We start from the raw sequence: 26,358 nt of genomic DNA, 5'->3' as shown, positions 1-26,358 counted from the left end.
TTAAAAGCTCTGATATCAAATGTGATTTCTTTTTAAATCAGAAATAAATAAACCTAGATCTCGCTAAAAAAGACTTAAGTGAAAAACTGGGAGTCGTCATAAATGCATGCATTCTGAGATAACATTATGTCTGTGTTTGATCTAGGGGCTACCCGGGAGACCTGACTTACAAACCTCTATGCATGGTTCTCAGCTGCCCCACTGGGCTACCCTGGAGATCAGACTCACAAACCTCTATGCATGGTTCTCAGCTGCCCCACTGGGCTACCCTGGAGATCAGACTCACAAACCTCTATGCGTGGTTCTCAGCTGCCCCACTGGGCTACCCTGGAGATCAGACTCACAAACATCTATGCATGGTTCTCAGCTGCCCCACTGGGCTACCCTGGAGATCAGACTCACAAACCTCCATTATGCGTAGTTCTCAGCTGCCCCACTGGGCTACCCGGGAGACCTGACTCACAAACTTCTATGCATGGTTCCCAGCTGCCCCACTGGGCTACCCGGGAGACCTGACTCACAAACCTCTATGCATGGTTCTCAGCTGCCCCACTGGGCTACCCTGGAGACCTGACTCACAAACCTCTATGCGTGGTTCTCACGCAGTGGGCTACCCTGGAGATCAGACTCACAAACCTCTATGCATGGTTCTCAGCTGCCCCACTGGGCTACCCTGGAGATTACAAACCTCTATGCGTGGTTCTCACGCACTGGGCTACCCTGGAGATCAGACTCACAAACCTCTATGCGTGGTTCTCACGCACTGGGCTACCCTGGAGATTACAAACCTCTATGCGTGGTTCTCAGCTGCCCCACTGGGCTACCCTGGAGATCAGACTCACAAACCTCTATGCATGGTTCTCAGCTGCCCCACTGGGCTACCCTGGAGATTACAAACCTCTATGCGTGGTTCTCACGCACTGGGCTACCCTGGAGATCAGACTCACAAACCTCTATTATGCGTAGTTCTCAGCTGCCCTACGGGGCTACCCTGGAGATTACAAACCTCTATGCGTGGTTCTCACGCACTGGGCTACCCTGGAGATTACAAACCTCTATGCGTGGTTCTCACGCACTGGGCTACCCTGGAGATCAGACTCACAAACCTCTATTATGCGTAGTTCTCAGCTGCCCTACGGGGCTACCCTGGAGACCTGACTCACAAACCTCTATTATGCGTAGTTCTCAGCTGCCCTACGGGGCTACCCTGGAGACCAGACTCACAAACTTCTATGCGTGGTTCTCAGCTGCCCCACTGGGCTACCCTGGAGACCAGACTCACAAACCTCCATTATGCATAGTTCTCAGCTGCCCCACGGGACTACCCTGAAGACCTGACTCACAAACCTCTATGCGTGGTTCTCACGCACTGGGCTACCCTGGAGATCAGACTCACAAACCTCTATGCGTGGTTCTCAGCTGCCCCACTGGGCTACCCTGGAGATCACAAACCTCTATGCGTGGTTCTCACGCACTGGGCTACCCTGGAGATCAGACTCACAAACCTCTATGCGTGGTTCTCAGCTGCCCCACTGGGCTACCCTGGAGATCACAAACCTCTATGCGTGGTTCTCACGCACTGGGCTACCCTGGAGATCAGACTCACAAACCTCTATGCGTGGTTTTCAGCTGCCCCACTGGGCTACCCTGGAGATCAGACTCACAAACCTCTATGCGTGGTTCTCAGCTGTCCCACTGGGCTACCCTGAAGACCAGACTTACAAACCTCTATGCATGGTTCTCAGCTGCCCCACTGGGCTACCCTGGAGATTACAAACCTCTATGCGTGGTTCTCACGCACTGGGCTACCCTGGAGATCAGACTCACAAACCTCTATTATGCGTAGTTCTCAGCTGCCCTACGGGGCTACCCTGGAGATTACAAACCTCTATGCGTGGTTCTCACGCACTGGGCTACCCTGGAGATTACAAACCTCTATGCGTGGTTCTCACGCACTGGGCTACCCTGGAGATCAGACTCACAAACCTCTATTATGCGTAGTTCTCAGCTGCCCTACGGGGCTACCCTGGAGACCTGACTCACAAACCTCTATTATGCGTAGTTCTCAGCTGCCCTACGGGGCTACCCTGGAGACCAGACTCACAAACTTCTATGCGTGGTTCTCAGCTGCCCCACTGGGCTACCCTGGAGACCAGACTCACAAACCTCCATTATGCATAGTTCTCAGCTGCCCCACGGGACTACCCTGAAGACCTGACTCACAAACCTCTATGCGTGGTTCTCACGCACTGGGCTACCCTGGAGATCAGACTCACAAACCTCTATGCGTGGTTCTCAGCTGCCCCACTGGGCTACCCTGGAGATCACAAACCTCTATGCGTGGTTCTCACGCACTGGGCTACCCTGGAGATCAGACTCACAAACCTCTATGCGTGGTTCTCAGCTGCCCCACTGGGCTACCCTGGAGATCACAAACCTCTATGCGTGGTTCTCACGCACTGGGCTACCCTGGAGATCAGACTCACAAACCTCTATGCGTGGTTTTCAGCTGCCCCACTGGGCTACCCTGGAGATCAGACTCACAAACCTCTATGCGTGGTTCTCAGCTGTCCCACTGGGCTACCCTGAAGACCAGACTTACAAACTTCTATGCGTGTTTCTCAGCTGCCCCACTGGGCTACTGTGGAGACCAGACTCACAAACTTCTATGCATGGTTCTCAGCTGCCCCACTGGGCTACCCTGGAGACCAGACTCACAAACCTCTATGCATGGTTCTCAGCTGCCCCACTGTGCTACCCTGGAGACCAGACTCACAAACCTCTATGCATGGTTCTCAGCTGCCCCACTGTGCTACCCTGGAGACCAGACTCACAAACCTCTATGCATTGTTCTCAGCTTCCCCACTGTGCTACCCTGGAGACCAGACTCACAAACCTCTATGCATGGTTCTCAGCTGCCCCACTGGGCTACCCTGGAGACCAGACTCACAAACCTCTATGCATGGTTCTCAGCTGCCCCACTGTGCTACCCTGGAGACCAGACTCACAAACCTCTATGCATGGTTCTCAGCTTCCCCACTGTGCTACCCAGGAGACCAGACTCACAAACCTCTATGCATGGTTCTCAGCTTCCCCACTGTGCTACCCTGGAGACCAGACTCACAAACCTCTTTGCATGGTTCTCAGCTGCCCCACTGTGCTACCCTGGAGACCAGACTCACAAACCTCTTTGCATGGTTCTCAGCTGCCCCACTGGGCTACCCTGGAGACCAGACTCACAAACTTCTATGCGTGGTTCTCAGCTGCCCCACTGGTAATCCACGAAATAAAGGATAAGCCGGCCCGTTCTTTAATCTCATCCTCTCTAGCCTTCTAATTGGTCTGCGTATCCAGTGCACATCATACTGTGCGCATGCCTGGCGCAAAAAAAGGGGGGGGGGGTAGTAGATGAAAGTAATTCATGATATCGCAATACACATTGCACACATTGATCTACGATACACGAGCACGTTAAAAAGAATCGATTGAGATCTATGCTCTATTCTCCCACAGTGATACAGCACGCTATGTGTCTGACAGCTGACATTCGCTGGATGCCATTATGAAGAGACAACACACATACATAAACATATTCATAACATGCGCAAAGACAAAAGCTTATATTAAGTGAAATAGCAACGTTAAGTTTACATGGGCGGGGCCCTCGCAACAGCAGCTCGCGCTAAAGCCGTAGTGACAGTCACGTTAGCAGTGTAAAATCTGCCAAATAGGTTCAATGTCTAGTATGTTAACATCTAAAATGTGTCTAATTGAAGCCAAATACATTATAGATGACTATTTCGTTCAATATGTCAATGTTATCTTCAGCATTAGAAAAATGTAAACTATCTGAAACATATACTTATCAAATATCTTAAGCTTGGTGAGGCGGCTTATTCTCTGTGGGTGTAGGGAGGAACACACCTACACATACACACACATGCAACAATACACACACACACACACTTGTATGAAAGGTTTTAATTTATTGTTTATGAGACATATAAGACCGCAGTATAGTTGCTTTCAGTTAGTACATCTCAGCTATGTGAAGAGACAGGCGGACATTTGAATGCATGTTACTAACTATGTAGGCCAACTCCAAATGTACACGCGTGTAGTTCAATGATAAAAGTACAAAAAAAATCCTTTTTTTTTTTAAAGGAAGCTTATATAAGAATGAATTCCGCACTTACAACTATATCTCTCAATAATGTAGAAGTTATTTCCCGTATTCGATACCAAACAAAATAGTTAATTACAACTAATTGATTGACTAATTAGTTAGTTTTTTAGTTGATTCAATTGAATAATTGTTTAAACTTTCAACTTGATCGGAGAATGGGTGTGGGAGAAATATGTGAACAATTATATAATGGGACCAAGCCTTGCATATTTAGCAATATCTGTCAATACTGAAAGATTTATTTCCATTGTCGGCATCAGACAAAATAATTAATTATCATACATACGGTTCATCTCTTTTTACGTCATATGCATTTTTTTTTTTTTTTTCCAATGAATATTTTTGCAAAGCTTCAACTTGATCCGAGAATGGGTGTGGGAGAAATAACGTGTTCAAACTTTTTATCACACAGACAGACAGAGCGAGTTGATATAAGCTTTGTAAAAGGGTAAAGTGTTTTTTAACAGACCAATTTCTTTTTAAACATTCCACTTCACCACGACCACCACTCAGAATATCCTCCTAATATTTTTATTAGAATTTTCGTAATTTTTTTAGTAGCTTGAATTGTGTCCCCTTATCGTTTCTCCCTAGTAAAAAAAAAAAAAAAGAAAATGGATCAAATTGATGACTATCGAGAATGGGTCAGTGTTTATTTGAAAGGACGAAATAGTGTGAGCAACGAAATATAAAATGTTTATTGGGTTTGTGGTAAAAGTTCTAATCTTAAGCTTCTCATATAAAATATGAATCACAGGCTAGAGTTGATGTTGAATTTTAATCAGTTCCACAGTAGTGGCAGTTTTGTCGTGAGACGAGACTAGATATACCGATTTCATTGACGACTTTGAACAAATAAAAGCTGAGAAGTTTAGAAAGAAATTAAGCCAATCGCTATAAGTATCTACGTTCTTAGATTAGATGTGGAGACATTGCTAGACGTTTTCGTGACAGTTTCGATCATTAGAAAACTACAATATGAGCTGTACACATGTTTATTTTAACCAAAGTAATTACTTTAAAGTTGTTTTTTTTTTTTAAGGAAACCTCAGCGTTTGCGCTATTCCATTTTAGCTTTTTCATCATAGGAATCCTTGGGCCGTAGGCCTCCTTTTTGGGTTAATCTTTGTCATACCTTTAAACACAACAAATACATTAATGTATAATGGACTGTAACAACATTTTTGAGATTTAATTTGGTAAATTTGTGGGATAATAAATTGGTACATATGTAAAGAATAAACTTGACATTATTTGTTTGATTGGCACAACGTTCTTACTTTAAAAATAGATCTTTAGATAATTCTGATCTAAGCCTGTTTTGTTTTCAGTGGCTCGGATGTTCTTTCCGAAACGAATATAACCTCTTTGTCCAAACCTCCCGATGGACGATGGGGAGAAGGCGGGACTCGGGACCATCGAGACAACCTTTCAGAGGGCGACCAGGTAGTCGTCTTTTGTCAGTACTTAGAAGGTTGTTGTTGTTTTAGTAATGTAGGCGAGACTCTACAGTAATACTTATCGAACATATGTTAGTACGTGTAAATAAAAGGGAACACTTTGTCAACAGTTAATAAGGATTTAACAAACGTGTTCAATAGAGAAATGCAATTATTGAAATCACATGATATTCACATAAGAAAACACAGTAGATAGATGTGCAGGATATCTAGGAAGATAAATGGTCAGGCTATCCAGGAAGATAGATGTGCAGGTAATCTCAGAATATAATTGTATCAAAAACATGAAAATATTCTCGCTAAATATACATTATTATACATGTACAATGAACTTTGTATCCTCAGCGTCGTGACTAATAACAAAAGTAAATGTGGAGTGCTTGAAGGTTTGAGTTCATTGAGTACACTTCAATAAAAGAACAATGTTTGTTTTGTCTGGTAAAACACGTAGGGACTAGTGCCAGCAGATCTCATTTCCCACCCCGTAATTTTCTTTAATGCTGTAATCAGAAGTTCGTTTATTGAACAAAATTCGAAACTCACCGTTTTTTTTTTTTAATTTTAAGTTCATTTACGTCCTCTGCTAAAGGAACTGAATCTCTCTCTCTCTCTCTCTCTGTCTCTCTCTCTCTCTGTCTCTCTCTCTCTGGAACTCGAGTTTGAAGATCACTCCTAATAGCTGTATTTATCTGAGATTGTCCATGAGCAAGTAGGATGAAGATCAACAGAAGTCCAAATGATGATGTTTTGGTCTATGAGAGCAGCTGAAGATCAACAGAAGTCCAAATGATGATGTTTTGGACTATAAGAGCAGCTGAAGATCAACAGAAGTCCAAATGATGATGTTTTGGTCTATGAGAGCAGCGCCCAAAGTACACGCGCGGATGATTTCATGGATAGAAAGACAAAAACAAAAGCCAAGAAGAATAAACGAGGAAGCGAAGGAAGTACAACAAATGCTTCGTACGTGTGTGTGTGTGTGTGTGTGTTTCTGTGTTTGGTGAGTTCCCCTTTGAAAAAAACGTAACAGAATCACAAAAGGTCTACTCTCTTCACTTCATTATGTTAACAAGATCCAATGAGTAGTTGTTATTGAGTAAAAAGACAGTAAGTCTTGATCTAAATATAGATGAAAGGAAATAATTACTAAATCTATAAAGAGATGTTTAACATTTGTACGTAATTTGTTACGAGACCTCAAAGGCCGCTAATGATTCACTTCTGAGACTTGATCAAATGAACAAGAGAATGAATAGCACATTGAAGTCACGATTGATAAAAAAAACAAAACTATGTGGGATAACTGATTAAAATGTAATTAATGAGTGCAGGGATTTTTAAAAAAATCGCAATAATAAAAAATAATAATTTTCAGTGTAATGATATTATTTCCTCGTCTCTTCCCATCATTCCTGGCAAGTAGAGTACGGAAGTGTCGTCTGCTAGTTCTTTAGTTTATTCTCAAACACCACTGAAAACTCTAGCACGTTTTCACTGCTTTGAACTAAGACCTGTTCATTCACAATATTATTCCATCCTAATAGCATGCCCCCACTGGCCCGGCGCCTCTACTGGTCAACTTAGATTATCCAGTATACGAGCGCAGATCAACCATGGGCGTAGCCAGGGGGGGTTCTTGGGGTTCAAACCCCCCCCCCCGAAATGAAATCCCCCCCTTGGGGGGGGGGAAGTCGGAATTGAGTGACTGATTTTTTGCTTTGATTTTGTTTATTTTAGGTGAGATTTTAATACTAAACCATCACTTGCCCTAGCACAACCAAAGGGGTTTTGAGTTTAAAACCCCCTACCAGGGGGGCTCGAGTTTAAAAACCCCTACCAGGGGGGTTCGAGTTTAAAAACCCCTACCAGGGGGGTTCGAGTTTAAAACGCCTACCAGAGCGGTTCGAGTTTAAAAACCCCTACTAGGGGTTTTGAGTTTAAAACCCCCTACCAGGGGTTTTGAGTTTTAAACCCCCTACCTGGTGTTTTTACAGTTAACTCCCCCTCTTCTATAAAACAAAACAAAAAAAAATGCAAACGAAAATCCCCTAATTCCAAGAGCACAGTTAAGGAAGATTTTGATTTTAAAACCCGTCTAAAATTTACGATATAAAAAAAAGCTAATTACGCACTCAAAATGTTATGAGCGTAGCTAAAAGGGTTTTGACTCAGTTTTGAATTTAAACCCCACTTCACTGGGGTTTGAAGGTAAAAAATACCTCTTTTTAATAATAAAAAAAAAGCAAATTATACACTAAAAATGTTATGAGTGTAGTCTATGGGGTTTTGAGTTTAAACTCCCCTCCAGTGGAGTTTGAAGCTAAAAGTACCTCTTCAATATAAATAAAAGAAAATTACTCACTCAAATCTATGAGTGTAGTCAAAGGGGTTTTGAGTTTAAACCCCCCGCCATCTTCAGTGTAAGAAAAAAAGCAAATGCAATGAGCGTTGCCGAAAGGGGTTTTGAGTTTAAACCCCCATTCAGAGGGGTTTGGTGCTAAAAATGCATCTTCAATATAAAAAAAAGCAAATTACACACTAAATTATTTGAGCGTAGCCAAGCCAATCGGGGGTTTTGAGTTTCTTCTAGAGATGGCTTTTTTTTTTTAAGTTTAAAACCCCTCCAGATGGTTTTGAGTCTAAGATCCCCCTACACAGCATTTTGAGGTGGAAAACCCCCAACAGAAGATTTTGACGATAAAACTTCTCTTTTCGATATAAAATCTAAAGCAAACTACAGTCACTTAATTCCAAGAGCGTATTCAAGAGAGGTTACACATTTTTACCAGTGGCAGGGCTCCATTAATAAACTGCAGTGAATAGTCATCTACCGAAATCGAAAAACACTAAATATAACTCAACAAAGATGGCTAAGACAGATTTCAGGAGTCAGTTATAGAGATCGGATCTAAATCAAAGAAATCCTATGCCGAACTGGGAGTCGACCCCTTAGTAAGATTGTGAGAGAACGACGCATGAGGTTAGCGGGACATGTTCTCCGACAAAATGAATTACGCATAAGAAGAGTTGCAATGATATCCTAGTACAACTTGACGCCACTCATTCATGGAGGTCCTCATGGTAGATGGGAAGAGGCTTCAGACATTACCAGTGACAGATTTTTATGGAACCTGCTTGACGTCAAATGCTCCGAACGGCGTGGGAGGGTCTAAGTCAGTAAGAATAGCACATTAGGTTTTTGAAATAAAACTTTTTAATAGCATTAAAATGGACTGTAGATACCTCAGAATATGCATTTTGTTGGCTTTCAATACCAGAAATAGTGCATGGCGGCGGGGCTTCGCCCCGCGCTGGGGAGCTCCTGGCGCTCCCTTAGACCCCCTTGCTGGTAATGGGGGGAGTCCACAATTTTATGGAAACAGCTTGATGGCAAATGCGCCGAACGACGAGGGAGGGTCTAAGTCAGTAAGAATAGCACATTAGGTTTTTTAAATAGAACTTTTTAATAGCAGAAAAATCCACTGTATATACCTCAGAATATGCATTTTGTTGGTTTTCAATATCAGAAATAGTGCTTAGCGGCGGGGCTTCGCCCCGCGCTGGGGGAGCTCCTAGCGCTCCCCCAGACCCCTTTGCTAGTAATGTCGAGGAATCTACAATTTTTTCACTAACTCATGGAAGAACCTATTCTAGGGCACAATAAACGTCTTCCGAAAGAATGAAGGGTCAGAATGTAATAAAGATTATGTACACACACACACACACATAAATACATATAATTTTTTTCCCGGGGGGGGGGGGGGTCGGGGGGTAGAAAAAAATTCACCCCCCCCAAACCCCCCCCCCCCCCCCGAAAAAAATCCTGGCTACGCCCATGAGATCAACACAGCACTAGGCCACGAAACATAACTATCACGGTTCAAGATATAACAATTAAAGAACTTGACTGTCATTGCAAGTTTCTCTCTTGTTAGTTCAACTCGTTGATCTTTGCCAAATTCGTCAGGAGTGCTGATACCTTGTTACCGTGATGCAGAGGATTCTATAGATGTATATATCTAGATCTAAATGCTTAGAGATTCAATAAATGAAGATCCTTTTCAATTCAAAATCTGAATTTTAATTCATAACTTGGAATCACTATGTACAGAAATAGAACTTTATCAGACAATAACTTTGTTTCAAAGTTCAATAATAAAATATAAAATATTAAAATTTACTACTAGATTTAATACAAATACAAGACTGATGTCTAAAAATTCTCACTCAAAACTTAAGTACGTCTTATCTCTACGAAGTTAACATTTCGACTGAAGGTTCTAGATGGCGACCTATTTTACCTTGTTTTTGACACTTGGCTTAACCAAAGCAATTGCAGCACAATCTGGTATAGAACACCTGTGGAAAAAAGACTAATTCTAAAACGCTTCTGAGTTTCTATTTTGATTTGAAAATGTGCGTTTCTTAAACTTGTAGAAAAAAGTTTCTCAGTTTGTGAAGATGTTGTCTCCATGCCATATTCAATTCACAAAATTGTCTGTATGAAACATATGTTCGATTTGCGACAATAAGAACTGTCCGGTGACGAAACTCATTTTTTTCTTTGACGAACGTTGACGCTGTAAAATGTTTGGAGCAGAATACGTTGATTTTTATTTGAGGCACATCGGCACAATTTAGGCCATGTCGTGCCTGCAGTCCCTTAAGGACTACTCTCTCTCTAAACAACAAGGGCCAGATTCTATACAGTCATATAATTAAAATCAAGGTCTATTCACAGTTAAAATAGTAAAGGTAGTAAAAATTTAAATATTTGGTAAAAATCTAATGTAAATAGTGCATGTTCACAAATTCAGAAATCACATCCTCGTAGATAGCCCCACTTCCCGAATAAAGCCCAGTACCTTCCCAGGGTCGACATTATTAAATAGTGTTTCTAGATTAGTGGCTCTAAAATATTTCGCCCTGACATCCTGGTATCTGGGGCAATCAACGAGGATATGTTCCACGGTGAGGCGAGAGTCACAGTACTCGCAAAGTGGGGGCTCCTCTCTCTTCAGTACAAAAGAGTGCGTGATGTAGGTGTGGCCAATCCTAAGTCTGGACATGGTTGTGCTACCACGCCTTGTCAGACCCTTAGATGTGGGCCGCCACCTGACATCCGCCACAATCTGCCTGAGTTTACTGTGAGTCTCAGCCTCCCATCGGTTCTGCCACTCTCGATAGGTGGCAGAGGCAATACTTTGTCTCAGGTCCGAGTAGGGAATTTGGGTTCCTGACACCGCATGATTTAGGGCTCTCTTTGCTTCTCTGTCTGCGGCTTCGTTTCCCTCAATGCCAACATGGGAGGGGACCCAGATGAAGGTGACATGCCTACGGTCGGCTGTTATTTGGTCCAACAGCTTCAGGCTCTTATGTACCAATGGGATGTCAGTCTTCATCCGCCCCAAAGCTTGCAATGCAGATTTGGAGTCGGAGCAGATTATAAATTTACTCCTTTCTGATGCTTTTACGGCCATAAGTGCAAGCAATATTGCGTGCAATTCGGCCGTAAAGATGGAGCAGCCATCGGGGAGTCTACGGGAGATTGTTTTGTTCCGAAAGGAGCAGGAACACGCGACCTTTCCCTCCATTTTGGATCCGTCTGTGTAGATGGTGCCACAATCTCCGTAGCTCTCCTGCAGTTCCCTAAAGTGGACTTGTAGTATGCTTGGGTCTGTATTTTCTTTTTTGAAATTAAGGAGGGATAAATTTAATTTGGGTTTATTCATTAGCCAAGGAGGATTCTGAAGGGTTTCTATTTTAGAGATTTGGTCAATGGGTGGGGTTAAATTTTGGATGGGTTCTCTCATTCGAAGGCCCAACGGCTGTATGACGTTAGGCCTTCGATTGTATAATTCTACCTCTGTGGGGTTAAATATGGAGTCAAAAGCAGGGTTCGTGGGGTTGGATTTTAGCTTGACTATATACTGCATTGCAAGCTTTTTCATTCTTATATCCATGGGGAGTTCTCCAGCCTCCACATGGAGACTTGGGATAGGTGATGTACGAAACGCGCCGAGACAGAGACGCAGGGCAGCATTTTGTATTGGTTCCAGTATTTTTAGGTACGACTTCCTTGCTGCTCCATATATTATGGATCCGTAGTCTAGCTTGGATCGAATTAGACTCCGATAGAGCAGCAGCAAGGTATCTCTATCAGCTCCCCAGTCCGTATGGCTGAGTACTCTTAGTATGTTTAATGACTTTTGGCATTTCTTCTTAAGTTCCTTAATGTGGGGGAGAAAATTAAATTTGGAATCTAAGGTGAGGCCTAAAAATTTTGTAGTTTTCACGACAGGGATCTTCTTTTTGTGTATAAATAGTTCAGGGTCTGGGTGGAGTCCCCTTAGATTACAAAAATGCATACTAACTGTTTTGGAGTCTGAGAATTTGAAACCGTTATAGTTTGCCCAACCCTGAATTTTGTTTAAACATAACTGTAATTTCCTTTCTAAGGTGTTCATGTTTTTCCCATAAGTAAGAATGACAAAGTCATCAACATACAAAGAGCACTCTATGCCAGGGGACAGCGCATTTATGATGCTATTTATTTTAATGTTGAACAGGGTGACTGACAGAATGCTGCCCTGAGGTACACCCATTTCCTGGTCATGAGTGTCAGAAGCGGAGTTGCCCACTCGAACCTGAAATTTTCGATCTTTCAGAAATTCCTCCACAAAACGGGGGAGGTGTCCCTTAAGCCCCATAAGCGCCAGGTCACGTAGAATGCCATGTTTCCAGGTTGTGTCATAGGCCTTTTCTATATCGAAGAATACAGCTACTAGATGTTCTCTTCTGAGTAATGCATTTCTAATATAAGCTTCCAGCCTTACCAGGTGGTCAGTTGTTGTCCGCCCCTGCCGGAATCCGCACTGGTAGTTTGAGATCACTTTATTCCTTTCCAGGTACCAGACCAGCCTACTGTTAATCATTCTTTCCATGGTTTTGCAGATGCAGCTTGTTAGTGCTATTGGTCGATAGTTAGCTGGGTCAGAGCCGTCTCTTCTCGGTTTAGGTATCGGTATAACTGTGGCTTTCCTCCAGCTGTTTGGGAAAGCGCCTGTTTGCCACACACAGTTATAGACCCCTAGCAGGACTGCCAATGAGGGTTCGGGAAGGTGCTTGAGGAACTGGTAATGGATTTCGTCTTCTCCAGGCGCTGTGTCATGTGACTTGTCCAGCGATTCCCTCAGTTCCTCAAGCGAGAACGGTTTGTTGTAGTCTTCATTGTTCTCTGACCTGAAATCAATGGGGTGTCTTTCCTCCCTGGTTTTGACTTTTTGGAACTCTGGCGTGTAGTGTGCAGTGGATGATTTTTCTGCTATTGAGGATGCAAGGCAGTCAGCTATTTCTCTGGGGGACGTGACAGTTCGTCCTTGGTTTTTCAAATGCCCTATTGCATTTGATTCTTTCCCTTTGATTCGCCTTACTGCCTTCCAAACCGCTCTAGCAGAAGTTTTGGCATCCAGACTGCCGACAAAACTTCTCCAGGAATTCCTTTTGGCTGACCGTATGGTTTGTCTAGCCTTTGCTCTAGCTATCCTGAATAGCTTTAGGTTTTCCTGGGAAGGATTCTTTATAAATGCAGCCAGTCGTTTTTTTCTATCACCAATAGCACTTTTGCAAGCTGTATCAAACCATGGTTTGCTAGGCCGTTTTGGATTTGCAGAGGTTAGGGGTACAACTTTCCTGGCTATACTTAGTAGCTTGCTAGCAAAGGTATCAGCTGGGTTCTGTTCATGGAGGATATTTTCTGTGATATCCTCAGAGCATCTTTTTTTGGAATTGTTCCCAATCGGCCTTATTCAGTTTCCACCGCTGAGGTTGTCCCAATGAAGGGAGATTGTTAGTAATGATGATTGGGAAGTGATCACTTCCCCGTAGATCATTGCTAACTGACCATTTAAAATCGTCCAGAAGTCCGGGGACGCATACGGTGAGGTCAATGCATGTGAATGATCCAGTTCCTGGGTGCAAGTAGGTCGGTGATGCATCATTAAGTATGCATAAATCATGTTGGAGGAAGATATCCTCCAGCATACGACCTCTTGTGTCGGTATTGTTGGATCCCCACATGGTATTATGGGCATTGAAATCCCCAAGGATTAAATAAGGCCGGGGGAGTTGTTTCAATAGGTCCTCCATGTCTGTTCGGTTTAATGGAGCGCCTGGTGGTAGATACAGGCTGCAGCAAGTGATAACCTTGTGAAGGGTTATCCTAGCTGCTACGGCCTGTAGTGTGGTCTGTAGTTCTACCCTCTCATGGGGGATGCTATCCTTCACAAGGATACAGACTCCACCTGATGCTCTCTCTGCATCCTCAACATTCTTGGTGTAAGCACGGTAGCTTCGGAAGCTGATGCAATCTTTCAGAAATGTTTCCTGTAAGCAGACAGCTACAGGAGTCTCAGAGTCCATCAGTAGCTGCATTTCCTCGTAATTGGCCTTGAGGCCTCTACAATTCCACTGTACAATTCTGGAATCCATGGCTTATTCTAGATGACCTACTTGGAGCTATTTGGCCTTGGGAGGCCCCCGGAGGGGTTTCCCTTTATTCCAGTGACCTTGGTATTTTTATTCTTGGGTTTGGATGGAGAGGAGGACAACCCCTTTTTGGGGGAAGTCTTTCTCTCTGGAGAGGGGAGATCCCTCTGGTTAGAGCGGAGGTTATTTCCTCCTCTCTCACCTCGGGCATCCTCTCCGCTTTGATTTCTCCCCTTAGGGAGTTGGTCAACCTCTAACTCGGTAGAGGTTGGGGTGTCTGGCTGGGTTCTCTGAGGAGAACCTGTGTCAGACATGATGTCTCCGGGTTCTCCCGGAGTATTGGTTTTGACATGCTGCTCAGTCTCCATGCTCTCATCAGCGAGCACAGAGAACCTGTTCTTTAGCATGACAACAGGGCTTTCTTGTTTCTTCAGAGGTGTGTTCTTTGGCGGTGTTTTCTTCTGATTTGGAGGAGGAGGAGGGGGTGGTGGGGTCAATGTGTCCGTCTGTGTGGCTATGGATCTTCCTTTCTTAGCAACAGCCTGGGCGTAGGTCTTTGTCAAGCCGAATTGGCCCTTGGGTAGGGCCAGTACAGCCGATTTCGCCTGGCTAAAGGTACATCCGTTTCTTGCCTTGTACTCCTGCACGGCAACCTCCTGTTTCCACACAGGGCAGTCCTTGGAGTAGGCTGAGTGGCCAGCTTGACAGTTTGGGCATTTGAACTGGGCTGTGCAGCCCTTGTCCTCATGACCCTCTCCAGCACATCTGGCACACACAGTGTTCCTCTTGCAGACTGCCGCGCCGTGTCCATAACCCTGGCACTTGAAGCACCTCATGGGGTTAGGTATGTAGGGCCTCACTGGAACTCGTAGGTATCCTGCCTTCACATACTCTGGCGGTGTCCTAGTTCCGAATGTGAGGATAATAGTGGCGGTTTTGACCTCCTCACCCTCCCTGCGCCTGGTAATGCGCCGGGCATGGGTGACTCCTTCAATGCCCTCCACTATTTCCTTCTCGGAACATTCCAGTAGGTCCCTAGAGCTGATTACACCTCTGCTGGTGTTCAGACTCTTGTGTGGCATGACTTCCACTTGGAGATCACAGAGTCTTCTGCATCTTAAAAGCCCATCAGAGTGTGTCTTGCTGTCTACTTCTACAAGGAGTTCCATTGATTTGTGTAGCTTAGACACACTCTTGGGCTCTCCCACTACTGACTTGAGTCCCTTATAGATAATAAAAGGGCTCAACTTTGTCAGGCTTTTACCCTCCTCTGTGCACCTAACCACCAGAAATGATGGCCAGGTGGCACAGCTTTTTGGGACCTCCTCTTTTTTATCGTCAATTCGACGTTTCTTGCCCAGACATAGGTCTGGGGCAAGTAGTTTTGTGTGTGTTTTTTTGTCCATATATATTTTGGTTAATTCGGCACCTGTGCTCCCCACCCGCCATCGAGTCCAACAAGGGGACGGGCCATTCGGATGTCCAGAATGAGCCCGCCAGGGCTACACAGGTGCTATACTCAGTCAGCTGCTACATCGGACATGTGTCCGATACAGCAGCTCCCTGATTGACCCTCCAGCCACCGCCCTCCAGTCGACGACCTATGCTGGTAGCTCGGCATGACCAGCCGGTTGACCCAGAGCGGGCCATCTGGGTCTCAGGTCTAGGGGAACTTGGAGCCAAAGTATTGTGTTGTTGTGGTTTATCCTCAGATAGCCACCACTCAAACACCAGGATCTCTTTATCCCCCCTTACCCGTCGCAGTCCACGGCAAACGGACTGGTCTAGGACGTAGTGAGAATTTAAAGTTAAGGAGACAGTGTGATGATCAATGAAGGCAGACTTAGGAAAAGAGGAGGCAGACACAATGATAGAAAAGAAGTAGGGCACTTTTGAGCTCCAAAAGTGCTAAGGAAAGAGGAGCGCAGTTTAACGTCATGTCTCGGGACGGAGGAGCAGAATACTGTGAACTCGATTGGTCAACAAAGCAGTATCTGAATAGTTCATTTTTGTTTCTTTCAGAAGAAAATCTGTCCGTTAAATGGATGGAGGATGAGAATGTAGCTTGGTAGTCTTGCTGCTTCCTGAGTTGATTGCATTGTTGAAAACTGGTACTGTCAGAAACACCAGCAAACATTTCAGCATAATCTTTGAATACATAAATGTCTTTCACTTTTGTAGTGCTATGTCATCCAGTGTGGTGACCTTTTAAGTGTCAATTTGGATGCTGGTAATGAAACATGACCTCCTATCTCAGGAATGGGTGCTAAGCATGTGAAATGTTTAATAATATCTTTGTGTACTTTCTCCCATTCCCGTCTTGATGTAAAACTTGTATCGGTAGCAGAGTCAAATTGAAATGGTTTCTTTCTGTCTGATGTATCTGAACTTGATTGAAGATTAGATTCTTTGATTATTTCTGGTTCAAGTTGATGAGTCTGATCTTGATTGTAAAAGGAATTGTCAATCGTTACCATAGTATTGGTAGATAAAGATGCATATGTCGTCTTATTCAAGTCTTGAGGTATAGAGTCATTGGTAGTGGTTAGAGATGGGCTGGGCAAGTAGTAGGTAGGGATGGGCATGTAGTAGGTAGGGATGGACATGTAGTAGGTAGGGATGGACATGTAGTAGGTAGGGATGGGCATGTAGTAGGTAGGGATGGACATGTAGTGGCAGGTAGGGATGGACATGTAGTAGGTAGGGATGGGCATGTAGTAGGTAGGGATGGACATGTAGTAGGTAGGGATGGACATGTAGTAGGTAGGGATAGACATGTAGTGGCAGGTAGGGATGGACATGTAGTGGCAGGTAGGGATGGACATGTAGTGGCAGGTAGGGATGGACATGTAGTGTCAGGTAGGGATGGACATGTAGTAGGTAGGGATGGACATGCAGTGGCAGGTAGGGATGGACATGTAGTGGCAGGTAGGGATGGACATGTAGTGGCAGGTAGGGATGGACATGTAGTAGGTAGGGATGGACATGTAGTGACAGGTAGGGATGGACATGTAGTGGCAGGTAGGGATGGACATGTAGTGGCAGGTAGGGATGGGCATGTAGTAGGTAGGGATGGACATGTAGTGTCAGGTAGGGATGGGCATGTAGTAGGTATTGATGGACATGTAGTGGCAGGTAGGGATGGACATGTAGTGTCAGGTAGGGATGGACATGTAGTGGCAGGTAGGGATGGACATGTAGTGGCAGGTAGGGATGGACATGTAGTAGGTAGGGATGGACATGTAGTGGCAGGTAGGGATGGACATGTAGTAGGTAGGGATGGACATGTAGTGTCAGGTAGGGATGGACATGTAGTGGCAGGTAGGGATGGACATGTAGTGGCAGGTAGGGATGGACATGTAGTAGGTAGGGATGGACATGTAGTAGGTAGGGATGGACATGTAGTGGCAGGTAGGGATGGACATGTAGTGGCAGGTAGGGATGGACATGTAGTAGGTAGGGATGGACATGTAGTAGGTAGGGATGGGCATGTAGTAGGTAGGGATGGACATGTAGTGTCAGGTAGGGATGGACATGTAGTAGGTAGGGATGGACATGTAGTGGCAAGTAGGGATGGGCATGTAGTAGGTAGGGATGGGCATGTAGTAGGTAGGGATGGACATGTAGTGGCAGGTAGGGATGGGCATGTAGTAGGTAGGGATGGGCATGTAGTAGGTAGGGATGGGCATGTAATAGGTAGGGATGGGCATGTAGTAGGTAGGGATGGACATGTAGATTTGGTGAGGTCAGAAGCCATTCATTCATTGCTGTCGTTTCTGACTTTGAAATCTGCAGTCCCGTCCTTGGCATAGTTTATTTGAAATTCTTTAATATTTAAATGACCACGTGACACTAGCACACTGTAAGATTTGTTAGGGTTAGGCCAAAATTAAAAGTTGTATGTATTGCTCGATGTTAAGAAATTAAGAGTTTGCTTTCTGGTGTGTGTGTGTGCGTGCGTGTGTGTGTAAAAAGGGGGGGGGTGAAGTCGTATAAATGCTCTCGGACTTAATAAAAAGATCACCGAATGAGTCAATCAGAATGTATATTCGTCCCATAAGCTCATTGCTACTAGTTGTGCTTGTGTATTCAAACGTTAGAGATTGGAGCATTTTTTGTGGGGGTCCATGGGTCTTGAACTTGGGACCCGTCCTCTAGTGAGCATAGATTGTGTTTATTAACTGCGCTATCTAGCTAGAATTATTATCGTTAATTGGTCATTATATGATGGATTATTGGAAATTAAAGTTGTCATGTTGTAACCTTTTCTTTTTAGAGTAGTCGACAATTTAACCGTTTTATCTCGGTTATGTTATCAAAGCGCTTTGAGCATAGATTGTGTTTATTAACTGCACTATCTAACTAGAATTATTATCATTAATTGGTCATTATATGATGAATTATCGGAAATTAAAGTTGTCAGCTTAATGGGATGTTACAAGGCAATGTCTGTATAGACATTAAAAACTGACGCAGCCATTGAGACTGAGCATAGAGTTTATCGATGTTTGCATGTGCAAATGTCTGCTGTAGATCTCTATACAGTTTAGTGTTAAAGTGACATATGGACTTGTCACGTGGTCTATGCACGTACGCACACCAAGCTGTAGGATCGCCTGGATGATGCATCCCTGCTGTCGTATGCAATAAGCTTTACAGATAATGTTCAGCATTTAGAGAAGAAAAAAAAAGGGGAGGAGAGAGGGGAGAGGATAGCGGCTCTATTACCCACAACATTACCATGTATTGTCCTGTAGAGTTTGGCCAGTGTCCAGTAGAGTAGATGAACCTGTTTGCATGCAGCCGGTGGGAAATGTTAATATGCCCCCCCCCTTTTTCACTCTCTCTCTCTCTCTCTCCTCTCTCTCTCTCTCCCTCTGTTTCACTCTCCGGGTATTTGTATTCCACTCGCCCTGTCCCAGTCTGTTTCTCTTGGTAACTAAAACTATTATTAGCAACGTTTAAATGTAACCAGTCGGGCAAGGGAAACAACTGGACCCCATATTCTAGAATGGGTGACCGGGCAGAACGCTGCACCAGACGACAGTTCGCTGGAAGCAAAGAAACACACAAACACAAACAGAAACACACAAACACAAACAGAAACACACAAACACAAACAGGAACACAAACACAAACAGGAAGAGAAACAAAACACAAAAATTCAAAAGAAACATAAAGGGAAGTAACTGTCTGTATCCAATGGAATTACCAATACATGTAGATGTTAGAAGAGTATTGAATGGCTTTGAACGACTACCTGGTCACGAACAAGACTCTAAGTCTGCATGTCTAAATACTCAAAGCATAAATAAAACATTTCTTAGTCCCAGTTCGCGACGGTATCACATTAAAACACGTCACATTAGGGAAATACATTTTGTGTGTGTGGCTGTTACACATTTACGACTGAATATTCAAACATCTTATATCTGATGAGAATCTACAACGGTAAGCCAATGTACACGTTAGTGCAACAGAATCTGTACATAATACCTCAATAGCTTTGGACAGAGGCAAATGTTGTACGTAGATTGGAGGTGGGTGGAAACAACTTTTATTGTTACAAGATTGTACAATGTACATAAGTAAGAAAATAACGATTTGATTTTTTTTTCTAAATTAATTATTTTCTTCTTTTAGTGCTTTTTATTTAGTATGGGCATCTCACAAAACCACAATATTCAAGAAGTTATTGAGACAAGTACATTCACATAATACTATTCTCCAACTTTCTCTCTTCATATCCTAACTAACAAAATCAAGGCTTTCAATATATTCTTGGTGCATTCACTTATTGGCTTGTTTCTTTATTTCGTTCAATGAACAAAAGGCACACAACATTTATTCTTCCCTAAGTTTCTCTAATGGACACCAGCAGCTACCTTCTTATTGTCCATGAGAACCTGTATCAAGTTTCACACACGACGACAATAAAAATCTCTAAGTAGCTGAACTAATTATCACTCATAAGGCTACACCAATCTAATCTACGTTTTCCACCACAATAACCCTAACCCTAATTTTCTTGATCCAAATAACTTACGCTTCTCATGCTTCCACGGACCCGACAATGGGAAGGGCTTCGGCAGTCAACCCTGAGGAAATATTAGGAGCTGGTGACCCAGCACAAAGCACTGACATGATAGGCAATAATAGGCATAATAATTTTACATATTACATATTAATGCACATATTTATTACATACATGGAGTTTTATTTCTTCGTAAAACATTGCATGCACATTTTATAAAGGTAATAGTTTTATTTGATGATTTTGAAGTCTTACGGTAGAGAGGTTTAAAGAGTTTATGAGGAAAATCTATTTGATTGGTCTAAATAAGTCTAAATATTTGATAAGGTTTTTAAAAGACAGCAGAACAAAACAAAAACTTACGACCTCAATTTCTTGAATTCATAAACTATGTTACAGTAGTAATGGCTGAAGACCAAGCCATTTATGCATCAAATAGATCTGAAATAACCAGATATTAAACGATTCTTAATTTCGACTTAGGACTGGACACGACAGAATGAGACAACACATGTACCGGAAGCTCAAAACCAGCGAAATCTGCCCATTTGGAGTGTCACCAGAGAATGCTGACCATGTCCTCCAAAACTGCTCTCTTTACCAAGAGGCCCGTACAAGAGACTGGTCCCAAAAAACACCCCAATAGAAAGAAAACTATAGGGAGAGCTCCCTGATTTGGAAACCACTGCGCAGTTCATCTCATATATTGGCCTAGCCATCTGAACACTCCAACAGTTCATCTCATGTATTGGTCTAGTCATCTGAACACTCCAACAGTTCATCTCATGTATTGGTCTAGTCATCTGAACACTCCAACAGTTCATCTCATGTATTGGTCTAGTCATCAGAACACTCTAACAGTTCATCTCATATATTGTTCAAGTCATCTGAACGCTCTAAAATAACAATGAGAACGAAGAAGAAAAAACGATTTGAACAATGCACCTAACTTTCAACTCAAGTCAAAACTACATGCCATCAACATACGATCAACATACACCTTCGTCTTCCGTCTCTGATCAGTCGTTCACCTCCTTATATCCAGTCATCTGTATCTCCATTCCTACTCAAGTGTTACTTCTGAATTCGACAGGCATTACTAAGACCCACAGTAGATCTCTGGGCAACTTTGTTCCTATCAAGCAAACTAAGAACCGTTCTTAATTAGAGAATATATTTCGGAGTATTCTGATGTAAGCTTTTTTTTTAAATGGTCGACTTTGTGATATCGATCAGGCCTATGTAAAATGTAATCTAAAAAACAGATTCAAGCAATTCATGAACATTCATGAATACTAGAATATTACTTCAAACAAACTTAGTCATCCTCGATGTTACTTGAGCACGTGAAAATCTGATGACGTCACAAAGGAGATCGCGTTGTTGTTTCATTCAGAGTGTGAAGAAATGTGCAGGTGCCATTAAAGTGTGGGAACTGCAGCAGACGATCAAATCAATAAGTTGTATTGGAACGTCTCCTGCCTCAGTTCAAATACAACTAATGAATAAAGATGATTATTAGTTTAGTGAAATTGTTTAGGGCAGGACTGCCCATTGTCGAGAGTGTGCCTTTGCAAACACGAATATTTCCTACTTATTAAGTGTGCAAGACCTCTTCACACTGGGAGGTCCATATTCTCTTTTTGAGATCTCATTCATAATGTTAAATATTTAAAATGTCGAGATAACAAATTATGTGTGAACAAGTGTATTGCTAGTATTTGCAAAGATGACATTTTTTTCATGAATAAACATTTGTCGTCTTTAATCATTGCTGGTTTTTAATATAGGATCTTTTTTCGTTCAATAACTACTCCCCCCATCCCGCCATTTTATTTTTTTATTGTTAAAGTAAAATTTAGAGAGAATGAAATATTTTACCAAGGACGGAATGAAGGCATCCGATAATAAAAAGTTGAGAATGTTTCATCACTTCGAAACATTGAAACATTCTAAAGAGTATCACTTTTAGAGGCGCGGTGGCTGAGCAGTTAAGGGCTTGACTTCCGAACCGCGGGTCCCGGGTTCGAATCCTGGTGAAGACTGGGAATTTTAATTTCGGGATCTTTAGGGCGCCTGTGAGTCCATCCAGCTCTGACATTAGTTGGTGAAAAGAAAAGGCGGTTGGACGTTGTGCTGGCCACATGACACCCTCGTTAACTGTGAGCAACAGAAACAGATGACCTTTATATCATCTGCCCCATAGATTCTAAAAGGGGGACTTTACTTTATTTTATATTACTTTTATTTCAGATAGTTGAGTTCGTTTTTAACGTCCCGGACAAACATTATATACAGAGAGAAAATTCAAAATAGTCTTAACTATAGGAACCTAGGTACTGTCTTAGAAAAAAAATTCACTTCCAATGCGACTACTGATTGTATCAGCAACAGACGAGAAACAAAGATTAAGATTAGTAAGACAAATGTTCTCCTTGTCATTGTTTTACCGTGTTCACATCTGCAGTATTTAAAGATTCAGTATGGCAATCTGAACACTAAGAATACATATTCACTTCCTAAAAATCCTAAATACTGTTTGGTAAGGCTCCGGACAACTAGTCGAGAGAAGCATTGACAAGAAACCTAAACAAAATTTTAAAAACAATCTCTGGTTCAGGATGTTGACACTTTACCAGCACAACTGTTATTTTGAAGGGGAAAAAAGAGAAATAAAACTGATGAATCTAACAACTGCGCGCTACATTTAGATGTCGTCATAATCTGAACATCGCGCGATATCGTGATATCGGTAGTGGCTTTTGTTTCAACTAAACTATTTCCAACAGGCTTACTAGTAAAGCTAGTTTTAAAGGACTGGGTGCTCATTGTATACACTCTACTGTAATTACACGGCTATTTGTGTCGCCGATCTTCTCTAATGATGAGAAATACTTAAACACACACACAAACAAATGCAACAACAAAGTATTGAAATCGATGAGATCAAAAGTAAAATAGAGCTTTGAACATAGAACTTGTAACATAAAGCTTGTAAAGTAGAACTTTGAACATAGAACTTGTAACATAGAACTGATATGAACTAATCTGTGAAATAGATATGGACTGGCAGGCCAATTCCTTTGAGCCCACAAATTTAATTCATAATAATGGCAGTCACTGCTCAACGGTGGCCTATTCTGGTATCAAACTTCCTGACTGCTTGGGTCGGACTTGAGTGCCCATGTACGCTGGCCTGTATTGCAGCCACTGTCTCTACGAAGTTAAGCATTAAGTAATTGTAGTTTTCATATCTCTGGGTCTCTCAGGGATTAAGCGTTTGTGAGTTATGTCCCCTTAGGGAAAGTCTGGGATGTTTGTTCTTTGAAACTCTTGCTTTCAACACTAAGAGAAGTCATAAAGGCATCATAGAATTATTAACACCATTACTTTAATGACATATCGGCACCATTTCGTCAAAGTCAAATAGAGATATTGTGTTTATATTGGGTTTAAGTTATGGACACATCATTTAACCCATGGACTGCATTCATTTACTTTACTCTGTATTAACACCTTAACACACCTTTCTCCTTGCAAGTTACAACACTTTGAAGATGGAAAACATTGTGATCCTCTGTTTTTACATTCACGTCTGCCGTGCAGTTTAACAGCATCCCATTCTGCGCCTGTCGTTTTCTAAGCCTTGAAGTCAGCGAGTTGAACTAGAGGGACAAGATTTCGTAAGCTCATACATCCTCATTTTTTTTAGGGTCAAAGTTCAGGAAAGGAGGAGGAGGAAATTAAATAGATAAAGAGGGTGAGTTTAACTTGCTAAATATGACTTACAGAGGTTCTCTTTAGTTCATCCCCTCCCAACCCCCCCCCCCCAAGATACGCAGTAGCAGTGCAAACAACTGGCAGGGGTGAAGATGGACTTCTGGTGCACCGCTGTGAAACAAACGCCAACAAAATTGCTACGTAATTACCAGCGTCACCGCTAGATAGAGGTCATCGAATGCACGGATCAGGCAGACGTTAAGCCGAATATATTGCTCTGGCGAACTTAAGCTGAGGCCAGATTAAGTTTCTTTATGGACAACAGGGCGTCCTGATTTGAGGTTCATTTACGCTGACTGATGCGGAGACGGAAAATATCTTGACTGTCCGTAACTCATGATCTGGGTACAACAGAAGTACTGCAATGGTTCTCATTTAGATTATCCAATGAGTCTTCGATTTTTTTCTTGACACCTTTTTCTCAGCTTTCATAAAGAAAGAACTGCAAAAAAAAGTTGGTTAAGAAATGTAAAACAACTTTCCATACATGTCATGAATACTGGCGGGAGATAGTGAAGTCATCAGTGCTATATAATCTTGTTCAGTGCAGATAACAAACAACCTAAACATGTGTCCTGTCAAACCCTTTCCAAGAAACTGTTTCACTATTCACAATGTGTCCTGTCAAACCCTCTCCAAGAAACTGTTTCACTATTCACAATGTGTCCTGTCAAACCCTCTCCAAGAAACTGTTTCACTATTCACAATGTGTACTGTCAAACCCTCTCCAAGAAACTGTTTCACTATTCACAATGTGTACTGTCAAACCCTCTCCAAGAAACTGTTTCACTATTCACAATGTGTCCTGTCAAACCCTCTCCAAGAAACTGATTCACTATTCACAATGTGTACTGTCAAACCCTCTCCAAGAAACTGTTTCACTATTCACAATGTGTCCTGTCAAACCCTCTCCAAGAAACTGATTCACTATTCACAATGTGTACTGTCAAACCCTCTCCAAGAAACTGTTTCACTATTACTTGTAAACATAAATAAATACAGTTGGAATGTAAAAGGTCACCGCCATAACTGCCCTCTAGATCTGAACGCTCAGTCTCGTTTTGACATTTTATCATTCTTCTTCGTATTTTTTATAGCGACGATATCATTTTGTTTTACAGTAAACTCTTTCCGTAGACTCCGTTCGAAACCAATTTCAGAATTCTGTAAATGAAATAAACTTTAGAGCAGTGATTTCCAAAGTGGTCTATATAGTCCCCAGGGGTCTACTAAGACTTTCCAAGGGGTCTACGAAAGTGAAAAAATAAATAAGATGTCCATGGGGGTCTATAATAATGGAATTCATTTATGCCTGTCGAGACTTTAATTTTCAGATCCCATTAATGTACTTATTTCATGTACAAACATATGATTTGTACTTTAGTTAATCCTTTAAATATTCCCGGTAATCAAATGAAAAATTGCTGTATTTAACTTCAATAACGATTTAACTAGCTTAACTTTGTCTACATGTAACTAATGCCTAACAAAGAAAATTATTTAAAATGTATTAAAAATCGGGATTCATTGCTTCCTTGTCCAACAAGCGGTTGTCTAAGTGACTGATTACACTGCAGGATCATTTGAGACGATGCCACCCTGATAAAAAGATAAAGCTTGAAAAAACTTTCGAACTCTCAAAGATAAAACTCAGAATAGATCCACAAAATCTCTCTTAAACATCATATAGAGAAAATGGTGGTTTCTGAGCGTCTTACAAGATATCTTTTTATACTTTTAGCCAAATATGGAAAACACTATAAATAACACTATAGATAAAACATTGATTTTTACCAGCCGATGAAGTAGTTTTAAAAACTAATTATTTTTTAAAAACGTACATCTGATATTATTAAACGAATTTCTTTAAGCAACAATACAGTTCAAGGGCACATAGGTGGTATGAGTTACAACATTAAAAGGTTCTTATGCTTATGTAATTCTTTGCAAACGATACATACAGTTTGGGATCAGTGGGGTCGCAGGTTCTGACAGGGTGTAGCAATGTGCTATAAACTGCCTAAGGGTTGCCGTGTTTGGGTATAGCTGCAAGGCAGCAGAGGTTTGAATTCAGTTTTCCTTCTGCAAGCGAAGGCTAATAAGTCCCTCCTTCCCAAATTTAAAGTTCCGCAGCCAGACGTGAAAAACTAAGAAATACACGAGAAACTCTTTGCAAAAACTTTTACAATGATACTTAAGGCAAATGTATCAATTAATTATTATTGAATGTTTGAAGGAAACTACTTCATAGAACAACACATGTCTATATCAAACATAATATCTGTAGCTACGAATGATAAACACCCCTCCCCCCATTTCCTGTGTGTTTGGAGATTCCAGTAATTGTTATTTTAATTGGTTTAAATTTGAATTTTACAAATAAATAAGATCTCTAACTTTAAATGTAGCTT

General features: G+C 42.2%; 1 protein-coding gene across 2 annotated transcripts in view; it reads right to left on the bottom strand.

The window, feature by feature from the left end:
• LOC106073711 (protein unc-13 homolog B-like) overlaps window positions 1–26,358 on the bottom strand; it is a 370,504-nt gene that overhangs the window by 328,880 nt on the left and 15,266 nt on the right. The window lies entirely within an intron of this gene.

This window comes from Biomphalaria glabrata, chromosome 1, assembly GCF_947242115.1.
Source record: "Biomphalaria glabrata chromosome 1, xgBioGlab47.1, whole genome shotgun sequence".
Classification (NCBI taxonomy): Eukaryota; Metazoa; Mollusca; class Gastropoda; family Planorbidae; genus Biomphalaria; species Biomphalaria glabrata.
Note: the sequence above shows the minus strand (reverse complement) of the source record. Positions and strands in the feature narration are given on the sequence as shown.